The sequence below is a fragment of the Oratosquilla oratoria genome, chromosome 3 (genome assembly GCF_046742065.1).
Source record: "Oratosquilla oratoria isolate Oo_2021 chromosome 3, ASM4674206v1, whole genome shotgun sequence".
In the NCBI taxonomy this organism is placed as follows: Eukaryota; Metazoa; Arthropoda; class Malacostraca; order Stomatopoda; family Squillidae; genus Oratosquilla; species Oratosquilla oratoria.
In genome coordinates, this window is record NC_134779.1 from 73,467,406 (window position 1) to 73,489,965 (window position 22,560).

Sequence of the window (22,560 nt, forward strand, 5' to 3'; positions counted from 1 at the left end):
AAGTGTGCATGTGAGTGCGTGTGCGAGCGCGTGCATGTGCGTGTGACGTGTGAGTGTACATGTAAGTGCGTGTGCGTGTACTCGCCCTACTTCCCCTCCTACTCTCCCTTCCTTACCCCCGTTTCTACTCTCCCCTCTTACTCCCACTCTCACTCCCACTCCCCCTCCCATTCCCCTTCTCACCCCCTCTTCCTCCCCTCCCACTCCTAGCCTCCCTACTCCTACTACTCCTATTCCTACTCCTACCCTTGCCCTTCTTACTCTTATTCCTACTCGTCCTCCTCCTACTCCTACTCCTACTCCTACTCTTACTCCTATTCCTCTTCCTACTCCTACTCCTACTCCTACTCCTCCTCCTACTCCTACTCCTACTCCTACTCTTACTCCTATTCCTCTTCTTACTTCGCCCACTATTCCTAATCCTACATCTGCTGCTCCTAACCCTCCTCTTCCTCATCCTCATCCTCATCCTCATCCTCATCCTCATCCTCATCCTCATCCTCATCCTCATCCTCATCCTCATCCTCACCCTCCCCTACCCTTCTCCCCTTCTCCTCCTGCTCCTCCTACTCCTACTCCTACTCCTATTCCTACTCTTCATACTCCTACTCCCCCTACTCGTACTCGTAATCCTACTCCTTTTATTTCTACTTCTATTATTACTTCTATTACTACTCTTATTACTACTCCTACTCTTATTACTAATCCTACTCCTCATATTTCTACTCTTACCTCCTAGTTATAGTCCTACTCCTATTCCTCCTAGTTCTATTCCTACTCCTACTCTTACTCCTATTTCTACTCCTACTCCATCTACTACTCATACCCAAACCCCTAATCCTACTCCTACTTTTACTGCTACTGCTCCTGCTACTCCTACTCCTCCTACTCCTCCTGCTTCTTTAAGCGACCTCCATCCTCGTGGAACTCTCTGGTGAGTGCAGTCCGGATCGGTCTTCTACACAGTCCATTGACCTCACTCTCACCAGTGACTGTGGTCGATAACACTTTTATATTTCATTTGATTAAACCTGATACATTTTTCTTTAATCCGACTCTACTACTCTTTGCTCAAAATTGAGGTTCTGTGTGTACTGATATAAGGGGTGGGTACCTGGTACCTCTCTAACATAGGAGAGCTGATCTTAAGAGTAAGAGTGATAGTCTACATCTCATCCACTCTACAATACTGCACTTTGTTGTTTTTCTGACATCATCTCAGCCAGCCGAGCGCAGAATACCTTTGCCCTTGTACCCATCCCATCTGAAGTTATGAATGTTACCGTAGTGAATGAGCCCTGATTACAAAGGATTACAAAGGCGGAGCATGCCAACAGGAGACCTTTTGGTCGATATCTAGGTTGGATGCGAAAAAAAAATGAATAAATAAAAAATATAATAATGTAAATAACAAATAAAATACATAAATAAATGCATAGGTATAGTTAGATAATAAACAAACAAGTAAATAGTAGATAATAATGACTTGACATGTAACTAATAATAAATGAAAATCAAAACAGACAAATGATAACAAAATAAAAAACAAATAATATGAAATGAATTATAATCATTACAGCATCTTGCTTAGGTGTTTATCTAAATGATTTTTAAAGCTTCGAACAGAACTACTTTGTACTACCGTACAGGAAGTTTATTCCATTCATTAACTACACGGTTGGCGAAGTTGTTTCTACCCACTTCCAAATTGAATCTATTTACGGACAGTTTGAGACCATTGTTTCTTGTCTGATTCTCATTCAATGTGAAAATTTTGTCACTTTTGATGTTGTCAATTCCCTTTAGAATTTTAAAGACCTGTATCAAGTCACCTCTGAATCTACGCTTTTTTAGGGAAAACAGATTCATATGTTTTAGTCGATTTTCTTATGATTTATTTTTGATATTTGGAATCAGTTTTGTGGCTCGCCGTTGTACTTTTTCCAGTCTGTCAATGTCTTTAATGAGATTCGGTGACCATACGGAAACAGCATATTCCAAATGTGGACGAACTAACGATTTATATAGCTTGTTAACGAGTGATGGACTTTTGAAATCAAAAGATCGCGCAATCAGTCCTAGAATCTTATTTGCTTTCTCAGAGGCTGAAATACACTGCTTGGATGATTTGAGATCGTTACTGATAATTACGCCGAGATCTTTTTCACTATCCACTTTTGTTAAGGAATTTCCAAATAACTTGTAATCGTACTTACTGTTATTTCTATCTATGTGCATTACTTTCCATTTACTTGTGTTAAATTTCATTAGCCACTTTTCTTCTTGAATATATAATTGATTTAAGTGATCATTTACCATTCCGCACAGTTTTGCATCATCAGCAAATTTGGAAACAGTAGATTTAAATCCATGGTCTATATCATTTATATATACTATGAATAGAAGTGGCCCAAGAAAGGAACCCTGAGGAATTCCACATGTAACATTTTTCCATCTAGAAGTTTTTCCATTTAAAACAACTCTGTTTTCGACCATTCAACCAATTACTAGTCCAACTTAATAGGCTACCACTTATTCCGTGTAAAGCTAATTTAGTAAGTAGTCTTTCGTGTGGGACGGTATCAAAAGCTTTTGCAAAGTCTAGATAAATTAGATCTATATTATTTCTTTTGACATAATTCGAGATAACTGTGTTGTAGAATTCGAGTAAGTTAGTCACGTAAGAACGTTTCCGTCTGAAATAATGCTGGCTATCATTTATCAAACGGTTACTTTCTAAATGATGTTCGATAGCATCTCTGATGATAGTTTCCATTATTTTTCCTACGATTGAAGTCAAACTTATAGGCCTATAGTTATTTGGTTTCTTTTTGTCACCTTTTTTGAATATGGGAGTAACGTTAGCTAGCTTCCATTCTCTTGGGACATCTCCGGATATGATGGATTTCTTGAAAATAATTTCTAATGGAACAACAATCTCATTTTTCATTTCCTTTAAGATTCTTGGATGCCAATCGTCAGGCCCTGGTGTTTTATTAACTTTGAGTTTCTCTATACACCTTTCAATTTTTTCTTTTGTTATATTTACCGTGGTAAGTTTACCCTAGACTTTTCACAGGTTTCAGTTTGGAGTTCACTTTGAGGTGTTTCGTTTGCGAATACTGAGCTGAAATAATTTTTTTAAATATTACACATTCCTTCATTTAAATATTCAAGTTGACTGTCAGCAGATAATATTGGACCAATGTGATTCCTAACATCCTTTTTATCTCTAATGTAACTCTAGAATTCTTTGGAATTGTCTTTGGATTTACAAGCGATGTTCATTTCGTATTGTCGTTTTTTTTATTGTCTTTTTTAAATCTCTTTGTATTGATACATAACTTTGATAGTCAATTAGATGTATCCGAGGACTTATATTTCTTATAAACCTGTCTCCTTTTAGCAATAATTTGTTCAGTTTCTTTGTCGAGCCACTTTGGGCGAGCCTGATTTGGGGGATGTCTGTCTTAGTGAGCGTATTTTGAAATATTTCCCACACCTGATCTACAGGTCTTTCGCTTAATTTTGCCTCCCAATCTGTAAGCTGAAGCTACTGACGTAGTCCTATGAACTGAGTTTTACTGAAATCGGGTATTTTAGAAACACAAGTATCTATTCTAAAATTGTTTAGGAGTTTGAATTTAACTACGTTGTGATCGCTATTTGCAACAGTTTCACCGACTTCTACATCAGTTAGGATACTTTCGCGGCTAGTGATCAATAGATCAAGTAAGTTTCCATATCTTGTGGGCTCTTTTACATGCTGAATTAAGTAATTGTCACCAAGAAAATCAATCAAGCGACTACCTATATGGCCATGTTCAAGGGTCATCCAATCAATGTCAGTAAAATTGAAATCACACATTATCAATAAATCCCGGTTGCAGAAACTAGACAGTTCTTGAAATAACAGTTTGTCGTCTGCTAATGATAATATCTTTGGCCTATATATTACACCTACATTAATTTTTGTCCATTTGTTTGAGTTAACTCAACCCACAAACTATCATATGCATCTTGTTTCACTTTCTCTAAAACACAAGCATGAACATTGTTTTTAACGTACAACAGAACACCCCCACCTTTCTTGTTGTTTCTATCCTGATGAAAGTGTTTAAATCCCCCAATATCAAATTCAGCTTCGAACTCTACCACTTAACCATGTCTCGGTTGTTACTATCATATCGAGATTTTCGCTTTTGACATACGCCTGTATTTCTTGAATTTTTTTCCTAATACTACGAGCATTAAAGTACATGGTTTTAAGAAACTTGTGAATATTTCTTTTTGACACATTTTGGGTTTCAATATCATGTCCTACATTATAATTTTGTTTTTTATTTATACTTTGCTCTATATTATCATTTGGTCCTTCATTGACATTCAATGCCCCATTAACATTTCTCCCATCAAGAGTAACATTTCCACCATCACGGACTTCTGGTCGATCACGGTCATCCGATCTCTTTTGTACACTTTGTCCCCCTACGTCACCGTGATTCACACCGGGCTCCTGTCGTTCATTGATATTATGTCCAGCATCCCTTCCTAAAATTATATTTTGTCCTGCAGTGACATTATATCCTACCGTGATATTTTTCCTCCATTATAATTACATCCCATCGTGATCTTTTGTCTTCCACTGTCATTACATTCCATCGTGATATTTTGGCCTTCATTGACATTCTGTTCTGTCCGGCATCCCTTCTAACTTCTGCACACGGTCCTCATACATCATGATGTTTTCCCTCTTATTTGGGTAATTAGGTCACTGTAACAGGGGCCTATTGGATCAAACATTCCTATGTCCCCTTCTTCTTCCAATTTTCCTCATCCTCCTATTTCTACTTTTCCCCATATCCCTCCTTCTATTGCTACTCCACGTTCTGTTTCTACTCTCAACAGTACTCCCCTTTACTGTTCGTCTTCCTTCCTCTTCATTGCTCTTCTTTTCACCCTTCCTTCTACCCCTCCCTTATACTCTTTCCATCTTTCCTTCCTTCCTTCCATCCATCCTTCCTTCTATCCTTCCTTCCATCCTTCCTTTTGTGCTTCTTTCCATCTTTCCATCCTTCCTTCCATCCTTCCATCCGCCCTTCCTTTTTTGCTTGTTTGCTTCTTCCTTCCCTCCATACTTCCTTCCATTCTTCCATCCTTCCTTCCATCCTTCCATCCTTCCTTCCTTCCTTCCTTCCTTCCTTCCTTCCTTCCTTCCTTCCTTCCTTCCTTCCTTCCTTCCTTCCTTCCTTCCTTCCTACCTTCCTACCTTCCTACCTTCCTACCTACCTTCTATCCTTCCATCCTTCCTTCCTTCCTTCCTTCCTTCCTTCCAACCTTCCTTCCTTCCTTCCTTCCTTCCTTCCTTCCTTCCTTCCTTCCTTCCTTCCTTCCTTTCTTCCTTCCTTCCTTCCTTCCTTCCTTCCTTCCTTCCTTCCTTCTCCATTAACTTTTCGAGTCTTCCTAACCTTCTGCTCTCTCGTCTACTACTTCTTCCTTAAAGAGCCATATCATTAAATCTCATTTGGGCAGAATCAACACCAATACTGTTATCTTTTCTCTACAGTTGTCTCCAGTAGATTTGTCTTTTCTAAATTGTGAACATTTCGATGAGCACATTTACGTGACACGCCAACATTCCCTTTGTTCAGAGGCTACCATGTTCCCTCCCACGTGACCCATACCGCCCCCATAACTCCCTGACCCCAACTTAGCCTTCTATTGCACGAAATTGCCTATGTGGGTAGAACCTCCCTACCGTTTCCTCCTCCTTTTATCCTCTTATCTTCTGTTTCTCCTTCCTCAACCTTCTCCCTTCCTCTTTAAACTTTTGAAACAAGCGAACAAGTGGCTTAGTATCATTGTTTTACAGACTAATTTAACTTATGGATTGTGTGGAGGAATTGGAATACTAAAGTTTTACTTTGTGTTCGTGTGTCAGAGTGGGAGGGAGGGAGGTAGAGGGGATGAAGGAAGGGAGGGACGAAGGTAGTAAGGGAGGGAATGGGGAAAGAATAGAGGGAAGAGCGAAATGGAGAGGGAGAGAGTGAGGGTGAGGTTGAGGGTTGAAGAGAGGATTAGGGTGTGTCAGGCAGACATCGGACCCTTTACACCGTAGCTGTACCAAACACGATTTCCAACACTGAAATGTGCCTGAATGGGGCGTGTAGAGGTGAAGGGTGATCGTTATCGGAAACAATTGTTCCGGTTATACCATTGCCGGTGATGGGACTAGGGATCAGAATGCCGCCGCTGGCATTGGCATCCGCATGTGCTCGCTTGCGATCGTTGTAGTCTAGGTTCTCGAAATTGCTTTTTCCAGCGATGAGGTGAGACCCTCGGATGCCGACAGATGGGGAGTTCTGCAGGTAATGATTGAAGTCGTCCGCCACGCTGTAGCGACAGAAGGGGTTGGCGCGGGAAACCGAGGTCGGTTTCCAGTTCGAAAGCTTTCGTAACTTCTTTAAGGAAGGATACCTAATGGTACGGGATCGTAACTAGCAACTGGGAATAGGGATTGGCAGACAAAAAATAAGCTAGACGGAATGGCTCCAGAGGAGGATTCTGCTCTGCAGAGTTGGTCGCCATCGCCCTCAAGGACCATGGAAGGACTCTATGGCAAGAGGTTAAGACACATTGGCCGTGTCTGAAGCCAAAGCAAAGAAAATAAAGCGCAATAATAGGAAAAATTTTGAGAGAGACGAGTGCGCGCCAAAGCCTAAAGATTTAGTTTTTAGAGATGGAGTAGTCCATAATCAATAAGATTTGGTCTACAGAAGAAACTCCATCTTATGACATGGAGAGCTGGAGTGGTTTGGATGACCAGGAGCAGAAAGACTCCTTAGAGTCCAGTGACAAAAGAAGAGAAGACAAAACACCATGTATGGGAGACAGTTGTGGATTTGAGGAAGAGGAATTTCCCACATGGTTGCGTATGGTGCAAATCGAAGATGTCCACTTTCTGGAAGGAAGTACCTAACGTCCATAGGCATCATGTGGTAACATTAAAATAAGGTGCTAAATCCATGTGGCGAAGATTAAAAGAATGCAATAAGATGAAATCAAGAAGTAAAAAATATCTAAGTTGAAGAGGGACATTTATTTGCTAGTAGACGAGTAGGTCTATATCACTGATGGTAAACCTATACTTGTATATGTAGAATACAAACGAGGCCTCAATGTGATTATGCAAGGCGATGCATGATTCACATATTTTCACTACGCCAAAATAAATAAATAAGTAAATAAATAAATAAATAAATAAATGAATAAATAAATAAATGAATAAATAAATAAATAAATAAATAAATAAATAAATAAATAAATAAATAAATAAATAAACAAACAAATAAATAAATAAATAAATAAATAGATTAATAAATGAATAAATAGATGAATAAATAGATAAGTAAATGAATAGATAAATAAACAAATGAAAAATAGTAATGAATAAATAGATAAATGAATGAATAACTAAATAAATGAATGAATAAATAAATGGATAAATAACTAAATAAATGAATAAATAAATAAAAAATAAAAATCTTTATGAAGTTGAGATTTTTAGAAAGTAGCTAAAAAAATTCTCTCCATTCATCCAGCAACATAATCACGCCATCATATGCAGATCTAGTCCTGAAATATCTTAGAACTCGCTGAGGGCCGCAGGGGTACCAGTGTGACATCTTTTCGAGTGCTAAGACGGCGGGCTCCCAAAGGGTGTCGATCAAACACCCCTTCAGTCCAAGGTGAAGTTCGAAGGTCCGCACAGACTTCAACTGTTGTATTATATGTGCACCCTAGCAACCTTGATACATTGGGGATGATAGGCGGTAGTGGGCATGGAATTGCCTAGTGTAGACCTTATGATCTCTTGCAGTCTCCTTCATTTTATATTCCTATGTAGGACTAGGTGACCCTGTTGTCATTCAATTATACACTTCAATATCACCGGAGTGACGTGACAAAAAATTGTAGCATGAGAGAAGAAAGAGTGCATCGTCTTTCAATGCTTTTGATGCAGGAGGGGGGATCCTTCAGCTGTATGTGATCGCCTTTGTTGAAACTAGAACAAGCGACTGGTCATAAAACGCAGCAAAAAGATTGATGCTTTGTGTTTCCTTTGTATTTCGGCTCCAAGGCGATATTTTAAGTCCTTCCTGTAGGCATTTTTGGCAAAATGCTTTGAACGTATCACTTTTTTTTCAAGTTATTGTTGTTGGTTCGGTAGCAAGAATGAATCCGTAGCAAGAATGAATCCATCTGTATTTTTCTTCTTTGGGCACCGGGAATACAGAATTTCTTTTTCGTGGTATAGCACTCGTACAATGAACAACTGTCTGGCCTATTTTCTCTACAGAGGCTACTTCAGTAAGAATGCAGAAATATGATTTATTTTATGTTAATGACTGGCTCTTTAATGTTCAGCCCGGCTTGGTCCGCTTCGTCCCATTTCCTAACAAACAGTATGTGTCGCCATGGCTGTGTGCCAACAGATTTTTCTAAACCGACCTTGGATATGCCCAATTACAACTCATCAAATCTGGACCCTATAAATCCTGGCTTAAGTGACATCATTATCTTTCATTCCACGCGAAAGTACTCAGTTCATCCCCTCAGGGATGTTAGAAGTATGCTTCGTATGTAAACACTACATATGGTTGCATCCTGTGAGGCTCGCTCGATGCCTTGCGTGGAAAAACATGCACGCGCACACAAGCAAACAAGCAAAATCAGTTCAAAATCTCCTGTATACACACTCGAGCCGTACACTAAAACCTATGTATCCACCCAGGAATTTTGTGACATATTAGAGTGAAGAAGGGCCTCGCCTCCCCTGTGGAAAAAGAGAGAACCCTCGTGCTCCGAGAGCTTCCCATAAAGTTCGTCATTGACGTGGGGACTGGCCACGGTACAGTGTGCAGGCTCCAATTAACTAACGAGCAAACGTTTATTCAAAACTCCAGGCAAGGCCTATCGCGATTAACCGTTACATTATCGGGTGCCACTTTCTTAATTTTGACTACCAACAAGTTACTGGAAGCTTGCTGGCCGTGCGGGATAATGCGTCGTTCCTTGCAACGAAGGTCGATGTGATGGCGGTTTGAACCCTGTCATCAGGGAGTTGAACAAAGGGCATGGTTCATTAAATTCCACGCTACAAAGCCCTCTGTAAGGGGGACCGTCCTAGCCTCCTGATAGGGTGTGGGGGAGTTTATGACGTTAAACCAAATCATCAAATCAAATCAACAAGTTACCTTGTCCATTCCCATGGCCCCCCAATGGTAGCCAAAGGATCAAAAAACTTTTTTATTTTTTTCATTTATAATGATATCTCTTCGTTTGGGCAGCGAAATGTAATTAAGAATATGAATGTTATCAACAAAGCATTGTACGTCTGTCTTCATCCTGCTGAATATAACTCCAACATGGCCAACGTAACAAGAGGTTGTTTAGAAGCAAACCTACGTGATGCTATTTTGAGTTCATAGCTTTACGTTTGGTTTGTATTTGGTGTGAAAATCTTTTCAGTTCTGATGTTATCAATTCCCATTGTAGCCACGCACGATTGCGTTCAATCCCAGGAGTCTCTCGCTCTAGAAAAATATATTCTGACATTTCATATTACTTAATTGTTATTAATTGGTTCCTGAAACTGCTTATACACTTCCTCCAATGAACAAACAAGAACAGAAATGAATACTAGCGAGGATTAGTAGCATTTATATATTTCATTTATTATTATTATTATTATTATTATTATTATTATTATTATTATTATTATTATTATTATTATTATTATTATTATTATTATTATTATTATTATTATTATTATTATTATTATTATTATTATTATTATTATTATTATTATTATTATTATTATTATTATTATTATTATTATTATTATTATTATTATTATTATTATTATTATTATTATTATTATTATTATTATCATTATTATCATTATTATCATTATTATCATTATTATCATTATCATTATTATCATCATTATCATCATTATCATCATTATCATCATTATCATCATTATCATTATTATCATTATTATCATTATTATCATTATTATCATTATTATCATTATTATCATTATTATCATTATTATCATTATTATCATTATTATCATTATCATCATTATCATCATTATCATCATTATCATCATTATCATTATTATTATTATTATTATTATTATTATTATTATTATTATTATTATTATTATTATTATTATTATTATTATTATTATTATTATTATTATTATTATTATTATTATTATTATTATTATTATTATTATTATTATTATCATTATTATTATTATTATTATTCATATTATTATTTATTTTTATTATTACTATTATTATTTATTATTATCATTATTATTATTATTATTATTATTATTATTATTATTATTATTATTATTATTATTATTATTATTATTATTATTATTATTATTATTATTATTATTATTATTATTATTATTATTATTATTATTATTATTATTATTATTATTATTATTATTATTATTATCATTATTATCATTATTATCATTATTATTGTTATTATTATTATTATCATTATTATCATTATTATTACTATTTATTATTATTTATTACTATTATTACTATTATTACTATTATTACTATTATTACTATTATTACTATTATTACTATTATTACTATTATTACTATTATTATCATTATTATCATTATTATCATTATTATTATTATTACTATTATTACTATTATTACTATTATTACTATTATTACTATTATTATTATTATTATTATTATTACTATTATTAATATTATTATCATCATCATTATTATTATTATTATTATTATTATTATTATTATTATTATTATTATTGTTATTATTATTATTATTATTATTATTATTATTATTATTATTATTATTATTATTATTATTATTATTATTATTATTATTATTATTCATCTTCATTATCTTATTTTATTTTATTTTTTAGTTTATTTCATTTTTTCTCCCCATGCTTACCAAACTCCTGTTAGGCGTATTGCCTGTCAGTGGTCCAGCTGTATAAAAAGACGCCAATTTCTTCTGTTCTAATGGAGTTGTTGTTCTTCCATTGTCTGCGCATCACTTCCTCTCTTCTCTGTTGCTTCACCCTCCATTCTTTGCTACGAAGACTTTCTTTAGAAGTTTTGTCATAGATAATAACAGGTGATTTTATTCATCTGAGTCCAGGGCCACTTTCGAGCCAGTACTTATAGTGTTTAAATATGATGAAGTGCTTTGGGATGTATTAGAGAAAATAATAATATAACATTTACTCCACCCTCCTTCACCCCTCCATCCTCCCTTTTCCTCCGTCATACAACATCCCTTCACCTTCATCAATCCTCCCTCATCACTCCACCCTCATCCCTCCATCCTCATCCCTCCACCCTCATCCTCTCCCCCCACTAAGTCCTCCCACTTAGTTTTCCCACTCAATCCTCCCACCCTACACTCAAGTCTTACTTAAAGGTCATCTGTGGATTGTTCACACTCTTAAGCGTAGTCGTTTAGGACGTGTTTTGTGAGCCGAAATCGGTCGTAAATCGGATATCTAGGCAACAGGTCTAGACTTTGGGGTCTGCAGACCAACCCCCAACACCATTACCAGAAGTCTTTTTTCGAAGTTCCTCCGGAAGTCGCTGTAGGAAGGAATCACTGGTAGCTGTTGTTGAAGATTCGTTGCATCGAGTTTAGGACCCTTGCTGATTGATTTATGGAATGAATGGACGAGTTTGTGATCGCTTACGTAGAAAAGTTCGTGTGAATGCACGAAGGATCTTGTGGTTCATCACGGCCTTGGATCACATGATGGGATTGAAATTGATAATACAACTCCCCCTTGCGGCCCTCCCGATTGAGAGCTCCCATAATCTACGGTTGTCTATGGGTAAGACCTAGATCACATAACCATTCTTGTTCGAAATTGGGTAATAACGGTGTATGTGTGTGCGTGTGTGTGTGTGTGTGTGTGTGTGTGTGTGTGTGTGTGTGTGTGTGTGTGTGTGTGTGTGTGTGTACGAGTGCGTGTGTACGAGTGCGTGTGCACGAGTCCGTGTGTACGAGTGCGTGTGTACGAGTGCGTGCGTACGAGTGCATGTGTACGAATGCGTGTGTACGAGTGCATGTGCACGAGTGCGTATGTACGAGTGCGTGTGTACGAGTCCGTGTGCACGAGTCCGTGTGTACGAGTACGTGTGCACGAGTGCGTGTGTACGAGTGCATGTGTACGAGTGCGTATGTACGAGTGCGTGTGTGTGTGTATACACGCACACCTGTGCGCGCGTGCGTGTGTACATCAACACTGTCACCAGGCGGAGAGGAAGCGAGAAGGCTCGAGGAACCTGTTTAAACAGAACGGAATAAGCGGGATCGCCTAACCGGGGAGTCGACGTCGGGACCGTTTCCTCGAACTCGGGTCGCAGTGCCGGGGGGCCAAGGATGAAGTGGTCGGAACCAACGGTTCCTCCATTCAGGAGCAGCGGAAGGAGAGGAGAGTCTGTCGAAGTCGAAGGAAGCAGAGAACCTTCAAGGCTCCTCTGAAGGAATACCTGAATAGGGAGAGGATCTGTGGGTCAGGTAATTATATATCCAACCCAGAGTCTACGAGTATCATTGTCCCCTCCTTCCCCCCTATAAAATGGTGACAACGTTGAACCTTATCATTATCAACCTGTCATCACGGTGGCATACTGACTCAAGACAATTTTATTGGATTTAAAAAGCCTTGCTGTAGCGAGCGTTAACCTTGAAAATCTATTGACGTTCTTTGCAGACTTGGTTCTAGCTATCGTCTGAATATTCTATTTAGATGAGAGACAGACTCTGAAGCAATTGGGCTTTGACCCACGGAAACCCAATCTGTTACAAATCGATTTTTGACTGAATGAAATCGTCAGAAGTTAACCAGAAAATAGGAAAGGACATCATAGTGTCGAAAGAATGCCCGCGCGCGCGCGCGTGTGTGTGTTTTCCGTGCGTGCATGTATACGTTAAACATGTGTTTGTGCATCTGTGTATGTTCTTTCACTTATGCATGTGTTCATACTATACGTGTGCACTTGTTAGAGTTGCTGAAAACCGGTTCTGAATTAACATTATCAGTTCGCTCTATTATGTATATATATATATATATATATAATATATACATACATACATATATACATATATATATATATATACATACGTACATACATATATATATATATATATGTATATATATATGTATATATATACATATGTATATATATATATGTATATATATATATATATATATATATATATATATATATATTCAATTCTTCATGCCTTGTGCCTTAGTTGCAGTTGAAAAATGAGTAAACCAATCCTATGTGACGTTTTGCGTAAGCCTTTGGGCATTTAAAGCCGATGTTTGGGAGCTGCTATATAGGAAGATAGAATGAAGAGAAGTTGGTGCTTGTCGGGAAGACTTGAAGAGACGTGTGGAGACGTGTTTTGATATGTTAGAGACACGGGGAGATACGCGGAGACCCTTTGGGATATGTAGAGACAAACGAGGGCATAAGGAGAGATGTGGAGACATTGGGAAAATGTGGAGGCGTATACAGCTTGTGGAGATATGTGGAGACAGGTATTAAGATGGAATATTTACATCTGGTAGTGACAGTAGCCTGGAGAGTACGGGTGACAAGGTGCGCCGTGGAGTGAGTGTGTGTGTGTTAGAGGGGGTCTTACGGTTCGTCGAACGCGGTTCGACAGACACGTGTTTAAAGTGATGTGTAAACGTGTGAACGGGGTATTTGGGGTTTAACCAACGTGTTCGACAACCAAATACCCCGTTCACACGTTCACACATCACTTTAAACACGTGTCTGTCGAACCGTTAGACCGTGTCAAGCCCCTCTTAAGCGGCCCATACACGATCAATTATATTGCGCAATTTCATTGTGAATACTCTGAATTGATAATTAAATTGACCGTGTATGGGCGATATATCGCCCGTACACGGTCAATTTAATTGTGTATGGGCGATATATCGCCCATACACGGTAAATTTAATTGTCAATTCAGAGTATTGACAATGAAATTGCGCAATATAATTGATCGTGTATGGGCCGCTTTAGGGAGGGACGCGAATGTGGGCGAAAGGGAGGATGAGAGCTTTGCCTGAGCCATGATGAGTTTAAGATATATCTTTAACCCTCTGATCTATAGAGTATGTTGTGGTTCCCTTAATTTGAATGAAATCATCTATCGTTAGCTAGGGTAGAACTGGGGAGGGGCAACAATTGCAGCAAAGGAGTTATTAGTCGTTGAGTCTTCGCTCCTATTATATTTACTTGTCATTCGTTGATCTATTTCGTCGTTTGTTTATTGAATCGTTTAATTTATAAATTATATCATTCCTTTGTTTATTTGTTTTAATAACTGATTAATTCATTTATTCATTCATTCATTCATTAATACCGATTAATCTTTTTACCTTCACTTATCTATCAATCTATTTATATTTGTCTATATATTTGTTTATTTATATATTTATATACTACACAGCTTGTATTTTTTGTCCGTTATTTCGTGTAAGTTATATATTTAGTTCTGTTAGGTTCTCAAAAACCTGGTCTCTTCAGGATAATTTTCATCAGGACACATCTCTTATGGCTCTTGGTTATCTACTTTCTCTTTAAAAACTTGGAGATAATTGCCCCCTCTAGGTTGTTGGTATGCAGTGTGTTGGGAAACCTGTTGATTTCACGGGCGACCAAACTGTTACAGTTCGCGTTTTTGGCCATTATCAGTTCAATCCCGCTTCCTTCCTGAGGAGGTGCTACAGAAAGGAATAGAATCACCTGTCGGCAGTATAAGAAAAAGTCCATCCAGTACTGGAGTTAATTGAGAATAGTTGGAACTCCGATGCTGTGAGGGTGCTTTGGAGACAAAATATCTTAATTACAGACAGAATAGAAATAAAACAATTGAGGTTATATATACATCAATAAGTAACTAAATAAATAGTGAAAAAAAAACTTACGGAAGGTTTCAAAATAGACAGGCAATTAACCCCTACCTGCCGAAGAAGTACAACAGAAATCAATGAAACTGCCTGCTATAAGCCATATCATGAAAAAATGTACGGAAAGGTACCCAAGTCATGGACTATAGTTAGTGCGTTCCGTGATAGGATACATACATATATACATACATACATACATACATACATATATATATATATATATATATATATATTTATATATATATATTTATATATTTATATATATTTATATTTATACATGTATATATATATATATATATATATATATATATACATATATATATTCATATATATATACATATGTATATATATATATATATATATATATATATATATATATATATATATATATACAGACATATATACATATATATATATTTATATATATGTATATTTATATATATATATATATATATATATATATATATATATATGTGTGTGTGTGTGTGTGTGTGTGTGTGTGTGTGTGTGTGTGTGTGTGTGTGTGTGTGTGTGTGTGTGTGTGTGTGTGTGTGTGTGTGTGTGCGCGCGTGCGTATCCTATCCGAGAGTTGACAGCTTGACGTGGTGGATAGGCTTGAGAATCTTAATGACCACATAGATTAAGTCGATAGAGAGAAAATCTCTGCAGGGTCGCCCATATCGAACAGGTTTTGTAAGAAAGATCAGACAAAGAGTAGCTCACACGCACAGTCGTAAGACTCACTGCTAACTGGTACGTTTCTGATGGCGAAAAGGGAAATTCCTCATAGATATATGGGGTACCGTCATAATGAAGGCGTGGACCCCTAGCAACCAAAAGAAAACCGAATATTCCTGTTGGATCATCATCCCCTACAAGTCCTACTGCATTGCCTTGTGTGCTTACGGGCAGTGTGCCACCGAATGTGTCCCAGCAGATCTAAGTCTTAGACATTAAACAACATGAAGAAAATGAAGATTTATACTTACAACGTAAGAGGTCTCTCATAAGAACACAGGCTGGAGAGTTTAATGGAAGAACTATACAACATCAAATGGGACATCGGAGGATTGAGCGAAGTCCGAGGAGCAAAAGAAAAGCTGATACAATTACAAGATGGTCACCACCTGTACTACTATAGAGGTCAGGACAAAGAAAGATCTAGTGGGGCCGGATTCTTAATAAACCGAAAGGTTGCTGGTAACGTAGTCAAATTCAATAGTTTGTCAGACAGGGTAGCTTGAATTGTGATTAGGTTGTGTAAAAGTTACACTCTAGAAATAGTTCAGGTTTATGCACCAACTTCACAGAGTTAAGACGATGAAATTGAGTCATTCTATGATGATTTAAATCAGGTAATGGATCAAGAAAAAAAGTGCACTTTGGTAATAGGAGACTTTAACGCTAAAGTGGTGAAGAAGATGGGAGATGAGACGTGCATTGGGAAGTTTGGAGTAGGTGAAAGAAATGACATAGGCGAGATGTTAGTCAATTTTGCAGAGAACTACAACATGAGGATAATGAACACTTTCTTCCAGAAGCGTGTAGGCCGTAAATGGACGTGGAGAAGTCCAAATGAAACAATAAAGAACGAAATAGACTTCATATTAGAGATGAAAGCAAAAGGGTTAGCAATGTTACGGTCACAAATAAAGTCAACATAGGTAGTGACCATAGAATGGTAGGTTGCACTGCACAGCTAAATTCAATTACAGAACCGAGAGAAATAAACTAATATTAAGAAATAAAAAAGCCTTGCAAAGGTTAAGGATAATAATAAGAAATTTCAGTTACAAATTGAAAATAAATTCGAAGCTCTAAGAATTAATAAGGACACCATGGAAGATATTAATTTGAATTTAGTGAATATCATTAGAGAATCGGCAGAGAAAGTAGGAAGTACAAAAAACATTAGGGAAAACAAATACTCCAAAGCTACAAATGACCTAATTAAAAGAAGGACCATGCAGATTAAAAACAGGAAAGACGAAATAGAAAGAGTAGAACTAAACAAGCTTATCAACAAAAGGAAGACATTAGAGAAAAGAAAGAGAAATATGGATGAAATAGAGGAAGCTATTCGGAAAGGTAAAAGTATTAAGAGGACCGAGCGCAAACATGCTTTAGGAAGACACTAAATGATATGTTTGAGAGATAGAAATGGAGAAATCATTAAATGCATGGACAGAATGTTAAAAAGAGTAAAATGATTTTACCAAGAGCTTTACTCGTCGAAGACCATAGTTGAGTCAGTAAATTCATGTGCAGACGTCAGTAGTGTACCAGAGATTACAAAGGAAGAAGTAGAATTTGCTCTAAAATCTATGAAACGAGAAAAAGCACCTGGGGAAGATGGTATATCGATACATTTGATGAAAAACGCAGGGAAATTAGTTCATATTAAATTAGCTCAGTTGTACACCCAGTGCTTACGTCAAGAAAGCGTTCCTGATGCATGGTGCAATGCTATAGTGATTTTGCTTCATAAAAAGGACCAGAAGGACCTTAGTAACTATCGACCGATTAGCTTGCTATCAAATGTATATGAAATATTCTCCAAGATCTATACAAATAGACTAAGTCAAGTTTTAGATGGAAACCAACCGAGAGAACAGGCAGGCTTTAGGAGCGGATATTCGACTCTAGATCATTTGCGGGCAATAAACCAACTAATCGAGAAAACGACAGAATATAATATACCCCTGTGTTTAGCTTTTGTAGATTACGAGAAGGCATTTGACTCGGTAGAACAAATAGCAGTACTAAACTCGCTGCGCAAGCAGTGTACAAACGAACAGATCGTAAGAGTTTTAGAAAAGATTTATGCGAAAGGCACCGCTATAACTCGACTACATAAAAGTACAGAAAAGATCAAGATCGAGAAAGGAGTACGCCAAGGCGATACAATTTCACCCAAGCTATTTACAGCTTACTTAGAATATATTTTCAGAAGATGAGTTGGAAAAAGAAAGGTTTAAAGATTAATGGCGAATATTTGAACCACCTAAGATTTGCGGATGACATTACTCCTAGTTAAGAAAATGCAGAAGACTTGCAAGATGTGCTGATTGATCTTAACAGGAAAGTCTCAAAGTAGGTTTAAAATGAATAAGAGTAAAACCAAAGTAATGTTCAACACGAAAATTCAAAGTAAAAAATTTGTAAATGATGGTGAGAGCCTTGAAGAAGTTGAGGAGTATAATTATTTAGGACAAATGGTGAAAATGACGAAAGATCATGATAATAAAAAAAAAGATGCATTACAATTGGTTGGAAAGTGTTTGGTAAGTATAATGAAATCCTGAGAGGCTCTCTACCTTTATGTTTAAAACATAAAGTTTACAATCAGTGTATTCTGCCAGTAATAGTCCACGGGTGTGAAACTTGGAAACAAACGAAGCCAATGGAAACAAAGCTAAGGACTGCACTGAGGAGAATGGAGAGATTAATGATAGGACAAACACTGAGAGACCGAAAGAGACCAAGTTGGGTGAGAAAGCAGACTAGAGTGAAAGATATTGTGGAGACAATAAAAGAGAGGAAGTGGAATTGGGCAGGTAAGTTAGTGCGAACGACTGATGAGTAATGAAGCAAGTGTATTACTGAGTGGATGCCGCGAGATAGGAAGCATGGAAGAGGGAGACCTGACAGAAGGTGGAGAGACGAGATAGAAAAATTCGCAGGAGTGACGTGGCAGAGGATGGCGCGGTCGTGTGAATCATGGAATGCTATGAAGGAGACCCATTGTTCAGCAGTGGCCTCAGGACGGCTGATTTGATTGATTGATATATATGTATATTTGTAGTTGTACATGAGTTACCCTCGGATTCTGTGAACTGGTTTGATTACGTTTTCTGTGTTTATTACTAATCAGAGTAAAATAGAACGAGTAATACAGCGATGATATTATATTTTATAATACGAACATTGTGATGCATTGTACATATGGCAGCCGATATTTCGCACGAAGATTTGACTCATACTGAAGTGGTTAAGAGTTAATTTAGATGACGTCGTCGACATTTTTTACCTACAGTCCAAGGAAAAGAGTAGGGAAAGAAGGAGTTACAGGGAGGGAAAGGAGAAGGGAGGGAGAGAGAGGAGGAGGGAGGCCGAGGTAGGTGAGAAAGGAGTAGGGGAACTGGAGGAAAGAGGATGAAAGAAGAGAAGGAAGGAAATGGGGAGTGAGGGAAGAAAGGGAAGGAAGGGAGGGGGGAGGGAGAAAGGGGTAGGAAGGAAAGGTGAAAGGCGTTGACTGAAGCGGAAATGTTGCACGCAGGCAGCAGGGATATCGAGATAGGTGATGGAGGGAGGGAGGAAGGGGTGGAGGGAGGGAGGGAGGGAGGGAGGGAGGGAGGGAGGGAGGGAGGGAGGGGTGGAGGGAGGGAGGGAGGGAGGGAGGGAAGGAGGTAGGGAGGGAGAAAGGGTGGGAGGAAGGCATCGTGTACTGAAGGGACACTGACAATAGGAATGACGCTTGTCGAAGGGTCCGGCTTACGTCGTTTTTTACATGAGCAGGAAGTCACCATCTTTTGACCGCCGTCATCACCATTTTGTCCGTCGACTTGCCTTTGTCACGAGCCGACAATAAAAAGTTGTCTAAAAATTGTAAAAAAGATAGAAGAAAAAAAATTATTGAGCGATAAATGAAAAATGGTCGTGTCGTCGGACAAAAGTCGTCGTCCTTTTTTTTTTTTTTTTCATCGCGTGTGAAGGCGACTTTAAAGGTGCCGGATTGTGCCCCCACCTGTTAAAGGGGAAACATCAAGCAGGGGGATGTTTTGAAGAGTTAACGTCAAATGGAGACTGACGGAATATCCCTACTGAACCAAGGCTCAAATGAATTGCATTGTAGTTAATCTGTACCAAAACTTTTCAACTAACTTTACTAAGTATCCCAAACTTTTGTATTACTTTTATCTATTCTTGGGGACTATTTACTTAACAAAATCGTCAGGTATCCATTAACTATCACTTATTTCTCTGTTGTTGACCATTTGTGAAACTGTGTTGTACTCCACCCCAACTCTCCAACAGGGATTCAGGAATACCAGATTGAGAACCATAGATCTAGATAAGATTTTGTTTAATAAATGAATAAATAGATAAATAAATAAATAAATAAATGAATAAATATATAAATAAATAAATAGATAAATAAATGAATAAATAAATAAAATAAATAAATAAATAAATAAGAATAAATAAATAAGAATAAATAAATAAATAAATAAATAAAAATAAATTAATCAATTAAAATAAATAAATAAATAAATAAATAAATAAATAAATGGCGGATGGATTGAGTGATTCAATGGTCTCCTCGAGGCTCTCAACAACTGAAAGAAAAAATAATTGTCTGAATAAAAAATTCAGGTCAGAAGGATTAACCTCTTTGGGCCTGCCCTAGACTGATTAAAATCGGCTGGAGTTAGTCTACATATACATGTAGACTATTTAAGCATTCTAGAATGAAAGACGTTATCATTAAAAGTTACCAAGGAAATAGTCTTCCTCCACCTGCCCTCAGCTGAATGAACTCTTGAGCTAAAAATAGAACAAAGTACAATACAGTAAAACATAAGTTGTTGGTACGGTTATGCATAAGGGAAGGGAGGTCAATTTATGTGCTACCAAAAGGCCACCATAGCTGAATGAAATCATCTGGCATCAAGCCTCCACCCCCGAAAAAAAATATATATATCCCAGGTACGGAGGTGATACAGTAGGAAGACGGCCTAATCCATTTCTTAAAAAAAAAAAAAAAAAAAAAAAAAAAAAAAATCAACTGACGTTAGCCCGTATAAATCAAGTACCTTCGGTACAAAAGGGGGACAAGGATGTTAACGGACATCCCTTGAGGAGGAGCGTGAGTTCCCAATCCTCAGTGTTCGTGTGTCCATGGCCTAACTTTCTCCTTTAATGAGAGTCAATGCGCACGGGAAGGCCGGGAGTCTCAAATTGCTGATACGATTTGAGTCTGTTTTTCCCGAACCTAAATGAATAATGCCCGATCGGAATGGCGATCTGCAAAAAATTCTCCAGGAATTGAAGAACTTAGGTTGGCAGAATAAGCGAGAGCTTCAGGAGGAGGGAGTGTAGAGGAAGTGAAGGAAGAGATGAGACAGGAGGAAGAATGGACAAGTGAGGGGGAAAAGTGTCAAGAGACAGAGGAGTAGGAAACGCGAGAGGAGACGAGATAGAAGAAAGAAGTGAAGGCGAAAGAGGAGATTAGAAAGAGAAAGGAAATGGTGGGGGCCGGGAAAAAAGGAAGAAAGGGGGGAAAGGGGGAAGGGGCGAGAGAGAAAGAAAGTGGGGGCGAGAGAGAAAGGGAGTAAGGGCGAAAAAGGGGAAGGAAGTGGAGGACGAGAAAGAGGAAGGAAGTGGGGGACGAGAAAGAGGAATTGGAGGCGAGAAAGAGGAAGGAAGTGGAGAGTGAGAAAGAGGAAGGAAGTGGGGGACGAGAAAGAGGAATTGGAGGCGAGAAAGAGGAAGGAAGTGGAGAGTGAGAAAGAGGAAGGAAGTGGCGGTTGAGAAAGAGAAAGGAAGTGGGGGAACGGGAAAAATCGAAGGAATTGTTGTGGGGGGCGAGAGAGAGGAAGGATGTGGGGAGGGACGAGAAAGAAGAAGGAAGTGTGGGGAGCGAGAAATAGGAAGGAAGTTAGTGGGAACGAGAAAGAGGAAAGAAGTGGAGGCGAGAAAGAGGAAGGAAGTTCGGGGGGAGGGGACGAGAAGAAGAAAGGAACTAGAGGCGAGAAAGAGGAAGTAAGTTCGGGGAGCGGGGCGAGAAAGATGAGGGAAATGGAGACGAGAAAGATGAACGGAGTGGGGGTGAGAAAGAGGAAGTGTGGGCGAGAGAGAGGAAGGAAGTGGCGAGGGGTGAGAAAGAGGAAGGAAGTGGCGAGGGGCGAGAAAGATGAAGGAAATGATGAGGTGTGAGCAAGAGGAAGGAAGCGGCGAGTGGCGAGAGAGAGGAAGTGGCGAGGGGCGAGAAAGGGGAATGAAGTGGGAGTGAGAAAGAGAAAATGTGGACGAGAAAGAGGAAGGAAGTCGGGGTGGGCCGAGAAAGAAGAAAGAAGCGGAGGGCGAGAAAGAGGAAAGAAGTGGGGAGCAAGAAATAGGAAAGAAGTGGAGGCAAGAGAGAGGATGGGAGTGGGGGGGTGCGAAAGAGAGAAAGGAAAAAGGAACTGGAGGGGGCGAGAAAGAGGAAGGAAGTGGGGGCCAGAAAGAGGAGTGAAATAGGGACGAGAAAGAGGAAGGAAGTGGGGGGCAGAAAGAGGAGGGAAATGGGGACGAGAAAGAGGAAGGAAGAGGAAGTGGCGAGGGGCAAAAAAGAGGAAGGAAGTGACGAGAGGTGAGAAAGAGGAAGGAAGTGGTGAGGGATGAGAAAGAGGAAGGAAGTAGCGAGGGGCGAGAAAGAGGAGGGAAGTGGAGAGGGGTGAGAAAGAAGAAGGAAGCGGCGAGGGGCGAGAAAGAGGAAGGAAGTGGCAAGGGACGAGATAGAGGAAGGAAGTGACGAC